This window comes from Rattus norvegicus, chromosome 8, assembly GCF_036323735.1.
Source record: "Rattus norvegicus strain BN/NHsdMcwi chromosome 8, GRCr8, whole genome shotgun sequence".
Taxonomy (NCBI): domain Eukaryota; kingdom Metazoa; phylum Chordata; class Mammalia; order Rodentia; family Muridae; genus Rattus; species Rattus norvegicus.
Window position 1 is genome coordinate 97,562,086 of NC_086026.1, and position 12,853 is coordinate 97,574,938.

Consider the following 12,853-nt stretch of genomic DNA (forward strand, 5'->3'; position numbering starts at 1 on the left):
CTTAGTACTGGTCCGACTGCTTGAATCCCTCTCCGGCTCCAGGACCAAGGATAAGCTGGTTCCCCCCATTGGACTGCAAACTGTGTACACAGAGCACTACCTGTGTTCCTTAGTAACTGTCAGAGAACCTCATCCCGTGCTAGGTAGCGAAACTAGACCTCAGTCTGCTGAGAAGTCAAGGAAAGGGGTTTCAGGGAAGCCTTCGTTTGCCAAGGCCTGTCTCCACCGGGCAGCAAGTGTGTGCTTAAGAAAAGGCCAAATCCTGGTGTTCCAATGAAGAGAGTGATGAAAATACACAGCCGCTCTGCTTGCCCCACCCGGGAACCTCCAAATCCTGGGGTCTGTAAGTGCAAGTCTATAGGTGCCTATGATCTCCCGGTACATGTATTGGTATGTGTGTGCATGTCCACCTGAGCATATGTAAACACGTAGGAGTGTGTGCCTATAACTCGTGAAGAGAAAATATTGTTTCATGTTGTATGACCTACATTAAAGAAGGATTAAAACTGAAAGAGTTTGCAGTCGGGCCTCTCCCCGCACATGCCAAACACTATTTTAAATGAAAGTCACTCTGGGGTTGGAGTGACTTCATTTACCAAGGCTTCGAAGGGTAAGTCAGAGCTGGCTGGGCTGCAAGGCTTCACTTAAGAACTTACCCTCCTACTGAGCAAAAGGAGAGGCAGAAAATCCTGGAGTGTCCAGATTTGGGGGGAGGGGGTGATGTATGCTGGAATCAGGTCCCGCAGAACAGGCAAGGGGTGTGTGTGTGTGTGTGTGTGTGTGTGTGTGTGTGTGTGCGTGTGTGTGTGTGTGTGTGTGTGTGTGTGTGTGTGTGTGTGTGTTGGGGAGGGGGTGTGAATGAAAGGGTAGACTTTTTTAAATGGATATCTGCTCTCTGCTTTTCTGGAGGCAGTTCAGAAACATTTTTCTTAAAAGAAAAATAATGAAAGAAAAATTCTCTTTGTCTCCATGATGCTTTTTAGCCTATTTTTATAAACATCTGGTGGTTTCCTAAAAGGAGTAGACTGACCTGTCCAGACTTTATTGTGTACTATCAGCCATTCCATGCCCCACCACACACACACAATCACTGTAAAATATTCTAGCCTTTGTGTTTGATTGCTTGCACTGTTTGGTTTCTTGCAATAGAAAACAAGATACTGAAACAAGAAAGTGAGCAGTTAGCTGAACTGGACACTTGGAGTGGGCTCTGGATCCTTTTCTACATTTGTAATACAAAAGGTATTTTAATATTAACTAAGTTTAATTAACTGAGTGAGAAACACAGAAACAGGAGAGGCTATGGGGTGAGCATTGTTAGACCAGGAGAGCAAGAAAGAAGGATGATTTCGCACTTTGTAACTGGATATCAGAAGGAGATGCTGGCTCTTAATTCAGGACCGTGAACATCAACACCTCCCACAATTTACCAGGTTACAGAGCTCTCTGCTTTTGGATCTTGGCCTTTCTTCATTCTGGGTACAAGGCTTCTTTGCTTCTCCCTCTAATCTGGATTAATGCAAAACAAGTCATAATCCGCATAAGTTTACCAAGGCTTCCAAGGGTAAATCGGAGCTGGCCTGACTGCAAGACTGCACTTACCCTCCTACCACACAGCTGCAAACCCAGAGGGAGCAGAAAGAGCCTAAGGTGGGATTCCTTTCAGCTGGCTTCTGTTACTGTCTCTCAGCCCACACCAACTCCCATTTCTTTTACTGTCTCCTAAACATAAAAAAAGAAGAGTCTCCTCTCAGTTTCAATTAGGTAAGACAAAGACTCCAATCAATGAACCCAAGAACCTGCTCAGCTCAGCTCTGACAATACATCCTGCGAGTTTCCTTTCCAAACTTGATTTCTCCACACAGGCTTGCGCCTCCTTGGTGCTGAAGAGAGGTATGGTTTCTGGGTCAAATGAATGCAAGCCCCTCTTCCTTCTTTACTCCCTCAAACTAAGGGATCAGGAACCTGCAATATATCCAGAAGAAAATTTGGGCTCCAGTAAATACCCATCCTATCTCATCCCAGTCAACCCATCTCCCGATAGACCTGCTCTGTGTCAGTCAGTGTTTTCAGAGGGGGTCATTTATCTCATTTATTGACCCACACTCCTCACACACTGCTACAGGATGCGAAATCCCTGTATCTTTTTATACCTGATCTAAAATATCACAGCCTGAAGAAGATCATGCAGTTAACGCCAGGGGTGAGTGGCCGGGCATTGCTAACACCAATGTAGTAATAATTTGGACCAAAGACGATGAAGGAACCTGAAAAATAATATATGCTCTCTGGTTGCAGGGCAGTAGTCCATGCTATAAAACATCTCAGTTTCACTATTTTTTTTTTTTTCGGAGCTGGGGACCGAACCCAGGGCCTTGGGCTTCCTAGGTAAGCGCTCTACCACTGAGCTAAATCCCCAGCCCCTTTTTAAAATATAATTCACATTCTCTGCCTTGATCCTGTCTCTCCCTAGAAGCAAAGGTTACCAACATCGTGGCTGCCAGTCTAACAACCGGATTGAAACTAGAATCATGCACAGGCCTCACTTAAGAATCGATGTTTGCTGCTTTGGTTTTGTTTTGTTTGGAGACAGAGGGTGTGTGTCACCCATGCTGGTGATCTTCCTGTCTCATGGCCTCACAGGGAAGCACAGGCTCCATCCACTATACTATGACCACCAGCGTTAAGTGTTTGGCTTTCTATAAAGTTATGTGCTTTGCTGAGACCTGGGGTTTGTGTTCACCCACATAATCTATAGAAAGTACCAACAACAACAGCAAAAGAATGTGAATAGAACTTACTCTTATTTCATATTGGTCAATAGGCCCTCACCTTTACCTGAACAACAGGACCTTTGACAGATTAATTTAAAGTAGCATTGCTATTGTGTAGAAAACAAATTAAGCCATTGAAGAGCAGCCCTGGGAACGGTTCCTGTGCTCCAGCACAGAGCACAAACTGGACCAAAAACAAAGACTTGGCTGTGTAATCTTTCCTTCTTTTTTACCTTTGAAACTGTAAGAAATCTTTTATTATTTAAGAAGGGCACATGAGCAATTAAGTAGTCAAAATGGAAAAGATTGTACTCTCCCCCACTTTCATTATAAAGACTTGAAACCAACCAAATAACGCACTGAAAGATATATGTTCAAATTGGATTGTCTCCTTTAAAGGTGTTTTAAAGTTTACTTTTAGTTACTAGTGTGGGTGCAGGTGCTCAAGAACGGTGCTGGGGTTCCCTTGGAGATGGAGTTAGAGGCACTGCCTGTCATCAGTCCTGGGACCTGCCTAGCCATTTTTCCAGCTCCCAAACTGGATTTTCAGGTAGAGCCAATGAAAATCCTCAAGCAAATGGCTAAACCGTGGCTAGTAGGTAATAATAGGAACTCTATAAGATGCTTTAGAGGTGATTGGGTAGAACCCCCAGCACCCTCATGCTCTTGTTTCTAAACTGTCACAATCTAAATTAAGTCTCATTAATAAAGGGGGCGGGAACGCTTATCTCACGCCACCACCTTAGGAACTAGCATTTCTAGAAAGACAAGCTTTTTTTTTTTTTTTTTTTTTTTTTTTTTTTTTTTTTTTTTTTTTACATTCACCTTTAGTCTTCAGTCGTGGTTCCTTCTCAAATTACACAAAATGTACTTTAAGGAGCACTCACTACCTGCTACAGATGTCCAGGAAAACTGAATTATGGAAGTCGGAAACATATGGTGGTTGCCTATTGCACAAGGAAGGTACATATGAAAGTTATAAATTTCTTTTTTAAGTCAGCATTGTAAACGCATTTTATAGGGTTCACGGTATGTATTACATCTGTAGGTTTAAGTCTCGAAATATATGTTTTTAAAAATTATGCGTGGTTTGAAATTTTAAGACAAAGAAAAATTTTCTTCGTGAATCAGAAGAAGGGAAGGAAGGCAAAGTCGAACAAACAAAAATAAATGTATGGAAGGACACATGTTTATCTTGGCTTGATTCCCCAGCTGGTTATCCTGAAAAGGACTTTAGGGCATCCTCTGGTAAAGGAAGACTCACAACATGGGGGTGGGGTGGGGTGCGGTAGGGTGGGGGACACTGGACTGCCCTGTAGATGAAGCTGCCATTCTTTGAGTGCCTGTTGAACAGACAAATGAATTGGGAATTGATAATTTTTTAAAAGTCAGATTAAGAACTTATCTTGTATCAAAACTGCACCAATATCAATTGCTTGTGAGGGAAAGCAAAAACCAATTTCTTGCCAACCCTGTGCACATCAAAATGTGTTTTAATCCTAATTATTCATAATTTTGAAATATGGTTTGATTCCAATAACAATTTAGATTGCGCATTAAATACTATCAACAGACGCCGAGTACCATCAACTACCAAACGATCTTCTAGCACAGTTTCGAAGCTACTTTAAAGTGATCTTTTTCGTCGTCCCCCCCCACAAAGTCTTTGTGTTATCTTTTAAATTCCAATTTAATTGTATGGTTTAAAAAAAAAAGAGCCATAGATTTCTCATTTTACTTGAAGACGTTTCATAAGCAAGTTATGAGAATGGCTTTGGTTTTTAAAATGAGTGGAAGCAAATATTTACATGTTTAAATGTTTTAAAAGTGGAGCGTATGCTTACAGGTGCAATCGCTACAGGAGGGCAGCATGAAAACCATGTTTGTACTTCCACAGAAGAAGAGAAATGTCCAGGATGGTCTCCGTGTCCGGGCTGGAGCTCCAGTGAAATTTCCTGGCGGGTGAGGGTGAGTGGGTAGGGGGAGACACCGTGCAAAATAATAACATATGCTTCCTTTCTGGGAAGTTTTATTTGGTTGTATTTTGCATCCTCCTCTGTGATCCGTTGTTGGGTTGGTTTTCTGTTCTTTTCCAGTCCCTGCTTTGAGGAGGCTTTTGATCACTCCGTACTAAGTGGAGGTAAGAAATTGAGCATTTAACGTTGAGGACTTGTAGATAGAAGGAGATAGGAATTCTTGAGGCGCGGAAAAGGCTATCCGTTCCCAAGATCCAGTGCAAGTTGGGAATAAGGGAATCACAAGAGAAATTTTTCCTTATCAAAATTTAAGTCGCTTCCCTGGCATCCTGGCCCAATCCTACCCTGGGACATCCCCTGCATTTTTGTTTCCATTTATAATTACAACTCTAGAAAGGGGCCTCAACTTAGAGCCAGGGTAAGCTTAACTGAGTGCTCTTTGGTTTGTTTTTTAAACTATCATTTATTGTCTGGAACTGCTAGAAAGCGGACAAAAAGATTAAAAAAAAAAAAAAAGTCTGGTTTCCCAGGGTATCCTAAAACGCTGGAGACTGATCTCGCTGGCAAAACATTTAAGAATTCAAATTTCCGATGAGGTTCCACACCTGAAATTAAAAGTCCAGCCCCGGCTTTCTGAAGCCTACGTTGCTTGAGTCAATATCTGCATTTTCTTTCATTTCGATTTCCGTTCTTTCTGGTCTTGGTACCTCCCCTCCCTCCCGCCACCCCCGCCACTGCTGAAGACATTCTGATTTACAGTTTGACTGAGAGCTGCATTTCTGTTTAGAAGGTGAAACGTCCAAGTCAGTTAGCCAAATTATTCCCCGACGGTTCCAATATTGCGCCAGAGTCCCAGAGTCAGTTATTTTTATGTTCGACTGTATTTCAAATGTGCGGGGTGATAAATAAAACTCGCCTCAAACTTCAAACTATCTCAACCTGATGAGGAACAATGACAAAAATTAACCCAGCCAAAGCGTCGGACTTCTCTTGAGCCTCTGGTTCATAAATCAGAGTCGGCGCTGTGCGCCCACTTGTAGCCGCGCTTCCGGCGGCGAGCGCGCCTGGGTAGTGAGTGCGGCTCGGAAGCCGCGGCCCAAATAGGGATCGCACAGGATGCAGAGTTCAAGTCGTCCGTGGAAGGGGCGTCATGCGCGGGGGCGGGGAGGGGAGAAACTCCAGACCACGCCTAAGCGACCCCTAACTAATTCGCCATTAACAGTTCTCCCAGGTGGTGTGTGTAAAACCAAAAAGGGCTCGAAAGGGAGCAGAGGAGAGGGGAAGTGTTGAAGGGATGCAAGCAGGAAATTTCCACGGATCCCTCTGCAGACCCTGTCTCTTGAAAGGGAAATTCGACTCTGCCCTTTGCCAGTAAGCCCTTTTAGGGTAACCGGGGGGACACCGTCTGGGGAGCTGATCTCTGTGCGGCCTTTCCTGGAGCTGCGTACTGGAGTCTCCACTCCAAAATGCACACGTCCCATCCCTGCAGCCAGACTCCCACTTAGCCCGCATCCCCTCTCCCAGAGCTGGAAGCTGGCCTCAGGCCTTTCGTGTCGGGTGTTTGGCCTGCTGGGTCCGAGGGTGGTCCTGACCCTCGGCCTTGAACCACGCACCTGTGGGGGAGCCGGGCGGGGGAGCCTGAGAAGGTGGCTTGACGCTTGGAAAGTGGCTCAGGGACCGGCGGCCTAATCGGTGCCGGGCGCAATGTGGCCTCCGTGGCTATAGGCTTCGTCCTTCTTAGCGTCTGTCACTAGCGCCCAGCTGCCTGTTGAGCGGCAAAGCCAGCCCTGGGTTACAATTCCCACGGCAAGGGCGTACAGCTAACAGCGCAGGTCCAAACCATCAGGAAGGTCTGGATCTGGTGAGGCCGCGTCCCTTACGCTAAGAGGTGATGGTGACTTAGTAAACAGAGCCGTGGCTGAGGTGCATTCCGTTGCAGGTTCCACTTAGGCCAACCTCAGTGACCTCGGGAAAGCGGGAAAAGAAGTGCAGTGCGGGAAAGGGGGGCTGTTGAGCCTTTTGTACATTTGAACTAAGAATTCCCTGAAAATGAAAAATTGGTTCAGAACATTGAGTGAAAACTCGACCTCGTAAGAGAAGTGTTTCAGTGGTCAGGCGACGCAGCCACTGGTGTGCGGCCAGCTCTCTGGTGCTGCGTGTCCACAGGGTCATCCGCGGAGGTCTGGCTGAGGAGACTGAAGAGCTTGGGCCTCGATAGGCAGCTTCAGATCCGCTTCGGGATGGTGCCTTAGACCTCGCCTACCGCACCTCTCCGGCCTGACATAGGCAATAACACCTTGGCCTGTGGGCCTTAGCACAATGCAAGGAATCCAGAGCATTTCTGGACGTCGGGAGGGAACGGTGCCCTATCCTCCGCGTGCTTTGCGATTTGGGCAAGTGTTTATGGCAAGAAACGGTGTCCCGGCCACAATCTCTTCACACAGCCTGAATAATAATCCCAGCCTGCTTGGCGGGCTGGGCGGTGATGAGACAATATATCCAGGTGGGGGGTAAGGAGGTGGTGGCGGAGAATCTGTCAACTATCCCGCTGGGTGGCTGTTTCCAGCCCTCCCTGGTCTGGGCAGCAGTGACGGATCCGGGTTGGAGTCCCCTACAATCCCCCTCACCCCCATGGCTGGCAGCGGTTGGGCCTGGCTTGAAAGCAGGTTACGAGCCCAGGGCGCCCTCTGGGGACCATTGGTGGAGCAGTCAAAAGCCTGACTCGGGGAAACAGGCTGGCCTGGCACTCCCTGCAGACCCAGGCTCTACCTGTGTCCAGTACTAGGCAACACACAGAGCCCTTCACTTCGCAGCCCGCTGAAGCTCTGAGACACCCCAGAAATCCAAGCCCCGCTGAAAGTGAAGCTCTGTAGATGGAGAGCTTTTGACAGGATAGAGGAAGGCCCTACTTCTTAGGAGAACCATCCCAGACAGAGAAAGCCCTGCCCTTTAACTATCTTATTTGACCTCCATTAAGAGAATTTTCCTTTTCTTGAAAAAAAAAATGTAAAGTTGTGTGGAAACGGAAGCCTCCACATGGACATAGGTGGAACATTCAAAAGGTAACCCTAGGGGGAGGGGGAACCTGGACAAATGTTAGCATGGGTTCCTGACCCTGGTGTGAAGATTAACATCAGGATTAACTGAGCCAGAGAGATCCCAGTCCCCTCCAGCCAAGGAATACTTCCCAGTGAAGTTCCCACGACCCACTCAGTTCCCTCTTCTCCACATAGTAAGTCCTTTGCCCCACCATCTTCCCATTTGCAATCCCCAATGACCTTTCTGGCTTTTCTCAATAGTTGAGGCTCTCTGTCTCCTCAACCGTTTTTCTTCTATTTTCATAGCTAGGACTTTATTACTAGGTCAACAGTGACAAACTGCCTAGGTCTTGAATGATAACAACTAAAATAAAAGTGTGAAGTGACCTGTCTCTAGGGTGGTAACCGGCTGTGATTACAGACTCTTCATTGAACAGTTCTTCCTGATACTTTGTATTTTTTTTTAAAGAATAAAACATTTCGGGGCAGTTACAGTTGCATTAGTGTATGTTGTGGAAATAAGCTTGCATTTAGGGGACTTTATTAGAAACAGCTGGGATGTGAATGTTTCAAACCCGAGTCTCCTCTCCTTACCCTCAATATCGACTTTTCATTCTAACTTCCCCGTGTGCATCCACACAATGCATGCTCTCTCTGTGTAATACAAGACACTTGTTTAATAAAGCGAACGATTGTCTGTGTCAGGGAGATTGGTCCTCTCTCCCTCTCTCAGCCCATGTGCAGAGCAGATCAAAGACCTAAACTACCTCTGTCTTTCTAAAGACAGCCAGATGGTGTCTTGATTTTTCTTCAGATTCTTTTTTAAAGCAATAGAATTCAAAGCACTAAAGAATCTGTAGGGTACAACAGATGAAGGCTCATCCCAGGTAAATTATTATTGTTCTTTTTTTTTTATGTCACGCATGCTTTACTTTAGTCTGCTAAAGTTTGGAGGATGCTTCGTGAGAGTCCTTACAACAGCATGTAAATGCTGTGTAAAGACTTAAGGCTGCATAAAAAATTGAAATCAGAATCCAGAGCCAAGATGAGAGGAAAACAAGAGCTCTGGTGTGCATGTGGGACAACAGACAGTTTATTAAAGGAGAACTTCATATTTGCCTCTGAGCTTCCTAGAAGCCAGGGAAAGAAGTAAAAATTACGATCCTTGTTACACAAGGAAAAGTCAAGTCATTTCTCTATAGTAAGGGATATAGTTCCTGAATTGACCAAGGCAATGGGGTCAGCAGCAACAGCAGCAGCAACAGCAGCAGCAGCACCACGGAGGGGCTTGTCTTATATGCTGCTCCATTAGGGGATCACCTGCCCCGTCTCACCCAACACTTTCTGGGCTGTGGTTTTACTTTGCTGCACATAAATCAGAAGGTGCTATTCTATAGGAGTGCAGTTTATCGAGAGACCTTAGGAATCAGTCTTGAATTCAGCGCTGGCTTCTTAGGGTTCAAACTGAATACAGGCTGCAAACCCTAGCAAAGCGCTTAACGTCCTTCCCTTCCCACTAATTCTCTTTCCAATATGGAGGCATTTGGTTTATAGAAAGGACATTCTAGAGAAGGATACCTAAGGACTCTTCCCTGTAGCCCAGGCTGGCCTCAAACTCAGTCTAGCTTCCCCCGAGAAGCTTCAGCTTCAGAGGTATTGGCTTGCCCCTGCCCTTTTGAGTGTCCTCAGTGTACCTCAACTGTTACTTTCCAGTTTTCTTTCTGGCAGCTTCCGATTCTAAGGACACTTCTATATCTGTGCACATAAGAACAAGATATGACCTCCAAGGCTTCTCAGTACAGAGGCTGAGGGTCCACCTGGCCTCTGTGTGGCAGCCTGTGGGGTGCTCTGGGTCCCTGTGCAGTACGAACTCCAACAGTGGCTAGATACATTCTACAGAGTGCCACTCTGTTCTTGCAGGAACATCAGCATTCGCCTAATGATGGAGGACTTGGAGCCTGGGGAAGAGGAAGGTAAAGTTTCCTTTCCCTTGTTCCCTCTCACCTGTCTCCTCACCTTGAAATGCTGAGTCAAGAAGTAGGTTGAGTATTATGAAGCCGAGTTCTCTGGATCCACCCACTAAGACTGACTGGGAAGGCCCACTCTTCAAGTGTCTTTCCTTTTCTTCTCTCCCTCCCTGTTTCCATGCCTCCCACTCTCCCTCCCACTTCTCTCCTCCCTTACATCTGTTCAGCACGTACATACTGGATGCTCATCCTCCTGCTGAAGCTTGCGAGGATGGGCTACCCATCCACCCAGTGTATTTCAGTCTATTTCTCAAGGTTAACTGAGCCTTCAGCTTAAAGGAATGTATGTGACTTTCTCTTCAGCTAGGCTGTAAAATCCCTGTCATCAGAAGCCTGCTGAGGTGTAAGCCTTAATCTTCTGAATAAAGAACAGCAGATAACTTGTTTCTACTCCAGGTAGCTCCAGGCAGAAGGGTGTGATCAGGTAGGCAAGTGGGAAGGGTTTGGAATGAGCAAATGGAGCACAAAGGAATGCTGGCTTTGCCACTGGCTCAAAGATCCCAAGAAATAATCAAACATCTTTAGATGAGGTGATCCCAGTGGTACGAGGCAGGACCAACATTTCGTGACATTAAATTGACTTCCCAGTTGAGAGTAGTCAGGCTTTCTTCTGAATTAACCTGCATGGCATGCTTTTTAATTTGACAGTTAAAAATCTTCTATTTTCTCATGATATCTAGCAACCCCCTTTGCTTGAGACAGGGATTCATGTAGCTCAGGATGACCTCAAACTCACTGTATAGCTTGAGTTGGCTTTGAACTCCTTATCTTTCAGTCACCACTTTCCAAATGCTGAGATTACTAACATGTGACACGGTCCTTTTCAGGTATGTAATATTCCCATTCTATATTAACCTTGGGGTGGATGATGGTTAGAGATAAGCCTTGAAGCCTGAGACAATGTTTATACCAATTATCTCCAAGATGCTGACCCATGGCTTATACCATTGTACTCAATACTTTGGTATTTATTTATTCAACATTTAGTATAGAATTTCAAGCATGAACACAATGTATTTTGATCATATTCACCCCTCAATCCCCATTAATTCCTCCAAGATCAGCCCCCTAACTCCCCACCTCCTCCTAGGCTTTTGTTCGCTTTTCTGTTCATTTTAATAATCCACTGGGTCTAATCTGTGCGGCCCATAGACTCTTGGATGTGGGGCTGTTCCCTCAAGAATGGTTGACTTCCCAGGGAGCCGTGACCTTAAGGAAAACTGATCCCTCCTTAATATATAGGGTCCTATGGGGCAATTTCAAGGACAAAGTTCTCTTGGAGGTCAGGGCAAATAATACTGCATGGAACAGAAACAAGCTGCCTAAGAGAAGATGAGGGACCAAGGATATCCACTGGCTCTGGAAACAGCCTTGTATCAGAGCCTCAACGCTTCCTGTTACAGATTCCCGTAGTCTTTTTACTATGAGTGTGCTACCAGTGATGTAGAACATGGGAAGGTTTAGCAATGTGCTTAGTGGCATTTCCAAGTCCAGGAATTAATCATTCCTATCCTGTCACTCTCTCACTCCTAGTCACCATACAAGTCATCAGCACTTTCCTTTCCTCCTCCACCTTGGTTAACATTTTATTTGCAATCTTTATTGATTTAACAGATGTCAAACCTTAGGTTGTCCTGACAAGAACGAACATTGCTTGAATGTCTCTGCCTAGGTCTGGTTCATTTATGAGGGGTAGAACAGACCACTGATGTCATTTTCATGTGTTTTGGTAGAAATTTCAGGGTCCCCACTCCCCAGTAGAAGGAGTTTTACACTTGTAAAGTGATTGTGGTCTTCTTGTTAAGGTTTTTCCAACACAGTCTTGAGTTTTACCTTTTAGCTGTAGAGCGTATTGTGATATCATTGTGCGCAAGTTCAGCAGGTACAGCCAACTTTCCAGATGATAAGCACAGCAGAAAATACAAGGTGTCTCCTACTTTTTTTTCTTTTTTTCTTTTTTTATTAACTTGAGTATTTCTTATATACATTTCGAGTGTTATTCCCTTTCCCGGTTTCCGGGCAAACATCCCCCTCCCCCCTCCACTTTCTTCTCGGTGTTCCCCTCCCCATCCTCCCCCCCTTGCCGCCCTCCCCCCACCAGTCTAGTTCACTGGGGGTTCAGTCTTAGCAGGACCCAGGGCTTCCCCTTCCACTGGTGCTCTTACTAGGATATTCATTGCTACCTATGAGGTCAGAGTCCAGGGTCAGTCCATGTGTAGTCTTTAGGTAGTGGCTTAGTCCCTGGAAGCTCTGGTTGCTTGGCATTGTTGTACATATGGGGTCTCGAGCCCCTTCAAGCTCTTCCAGTTCTTTCTCTGATTCCTTCAATGGGGGTCCTATTCTCAGTTCAGTGGTTTGCTGATGGCATTCTTTTAAGGCAGACAATGGGCATTGCAAGCTGCCTGCGATAAGACAAAAAGACTCGAAGGAGTTCTGTGCTACCTCTTCTTAGAGCAGTAGTCTGACAATGTTTTCGTTCTTGAACTTGCGCTGGGGTCTAAGACGTTCAGCCAGAACCTCAGAGCTGTGTAACAGGTTGGTGTGTATGGCTGCTGTTCGCTGGCTGTATCCAGAGCACTCAAAGGAAGCCCCTCTAGCCAAAGGAAGAATTAAACGGAGGGTGGGGGGGCGGGTCTTGCGAGTGCCAGAAGACACATATTATAAACTGTATGGAACATGAAGAAAACCTGGCCTCTGCCTTTAAGACTTTATAGTTGAATGAGCTCTATGGAAACTTTTTAAAAGGCCGTTTAACTATACGAGTAGAGCAGAGAAGTCGTGGCTAGAAGCAAACTCATTACCTAAAGGAAATGTGGGTGAGACTGTTCGGCCAGTACTGTTTCAGGCAAAAATGTCAAAAAGCAACCATGCAGGAGTCAGGGCCTAGTGAAGGAGTCCAAGTTGAGAAGTGATTTCTGGAGCCCATTGCTTCTAGTCTATGGCTACAGGAAGTTCTTTAACTTTTATAAGGCTCAATTTCTTTCATCAAAGGGGAGGGGATAAAATGGGCACTGAAAATGCATTAACTAATGGCGAAC

The 12,853-nt window shown here is 45.6% G+C and overlaps 1 pseudogene; it reads left to right on the forward strand.

Annotated features, from left to right (window-relative positions):
- The first annotated feature begins 4,644 nt into the window (after positions 1–4,644).
- The window catches only part of Tmem35a-ps1 (transmembrane protein 35A, pseudogene 1), a 39,806-nt pseudogene continuing 31,597 nt past the window's right edge, over positions 4,645–12,853 (forward strand).